Genomic DNA, 2,151 nt, shown 5'->3' on the forward strand with positions numbered 1-2,151 from the left:
CTTATCATCATATTGCCCAATTGACCGTCCACCTGACTATTAAAAAACTGCTTATATATCCGTGAAAAGTTGAATGAAAAACATATCCTCTGCATGTGTATATTATTAAAGCCGAAAAATATCAATTTTCCAACTCAATTCACGACTATTACAAACGTGTCCGCCACGCTGGACACTGGACGGTGTGCAATTACTCTATGGAATACATTTAAGGAATACAGCGGAAAACCAACAAATATATTGCTTTTAATCTAACCATTGCTTTCAGTATAAATTGTAAAAAAAACTTTAGTTAATTTCCTATAAACAACATTTCATTTAAATTAAATTTTGTTTAATAATTTAGGTGGATCAAGTATGATATAATAAACATTAGCAGCCTGTAAATTTCCCACTACTGAGCTAAGGCCTCCTCTCCCTTTGAAGAGAAGGTTTGTAGCATATTCCACCACGCTGCTCCAATGCGGGTTGGTGGAATACACATGTGGCAGAATTTCGTTGAAATTAGACACATGCAGGTTTCCTCACGATGTTTTCCTTCACCACCGAGCACGAGATGAATTATAAACACAAATTAAGCACATGAAAATGTAGTGGTGCTTGCCTGGGTTTGAATTTGAAATCATCGGTTAAAAAGCACGCGTTCTAACCACTGGGCCATCTCGGCTCAAGATATAATTTTTCCACTATTAAGCATCTTCGATCATATGGATCCACAACTACTTGATTTATTATATTTAAAATAACATCAAGCAGACACATAATACAATATGATCTTATTATCCGTATTGGAGAGCGTAATAAATGATTTAGCCTGAGTCAGTGTCTACGGGTTCAGGGAGGCCCCTATAAAGTGGGCCGTTCTCGTTTACCTTTCTAAAATAAAAAAAAAAGATTCCTGTACGTTGCCTAAAGCGATAACGCCGCTTTAAAAAACTGATCCGGAAAATATATATCAATAAAGAATGATTGAAAAAAATTAATTAATTTATTTATTTATTTATCGGAAACATTAAGTAAAATGAACAATTTTAGCTTAAAATTAATTTTGTTTTTAATGCAATGATTTTTTAGAATATTCATAATGTTCTAATGTGACAAAATAATGAGATCATGACCACACATGACCACCTAACTGGGTCACTTGATAGCAAAGCGAACGACGAACCTTTCCCTACTTAAAACTTGTATAAACTAATTATTAAATTGTAATTATAATTTCATATAACAAGTAGAATTTATAGCGACGCAACAATAAAAAATTATCTCTTTTAATTAAAACTAATTATTGTATCGCGAGGAGTCGCGAATAAAGAACCATGACCTTTTTCTGTCCCGATTTTCACTTATCAATATAATGAACAAATAATTTTAATATTGATAGGTGATTTTGATTCTTTATTAACAGCCCTACCTGGATAATAGTGAAAATCGCTTAAAGAAAGCACCTAAAACTACATATACTATACAAGTACCTTACCAGCTTTAATAAAAATAAATCCGAACACTGTCCTATTTCATGAACACACTGTATAAACACCATTCCAAGTAAATACTCCGTGCTGATAATGAAAATAATATTTTGTCTTTATTATTACGTTTGAAATTATTAAAAAATATAATTTTATTATTTTAAATAATAATAAGACATACCCGCTATTGGGCCATTTGTAAGAAGCATCACACCCTGGGGTGCTACTCCATTCTCCAAATGTGATATGAAATAAAAACTGAACTACATTGATCATCATTATTATCAGCTTTTTATATTTTAACACTAAAATTTCTAATCACTTATGACTTGGACCATTGAAGATGTCGCCTAGCAAATCCGACGGTCTGCTATTGTCCACGAACTAGTTATAGCTGGTAATAACCAGTTATAATTACTGCGGAATGGACTAGAAAAGGTCTTTGTGTGAATTGCTTAGATGCTTACATTCATTTAACTGGTTCTTATATGGGGTTAATATAATTACACCAAGTGATTTCAACGTGAATGCGTCTATTATACTGGATGTAGGGCTTACTACATGCCTACCTAATTAGTTATCATCCACATCCAATCATCAGGTTCCCGTTATATATGTAATGGCTTTATTTGAGTGGCATTTATTTATTTCATCTCGGTAATTTTATCAGAAAAAATCC

This window comes from Vanessa atalanta, chromosome 13 (assembly GCF_905147765.1).
Source record: "Vanessa atalanta chromosome 13, ilVanAtal1.2, whole genome shotgun sequence".
Lineage (NCBI taxonomy): Eukaryota > Metazoa > Arthropoda > Insecta > Lepidoptera > Nymphalidae > Vanessa > Vanessa atalanta.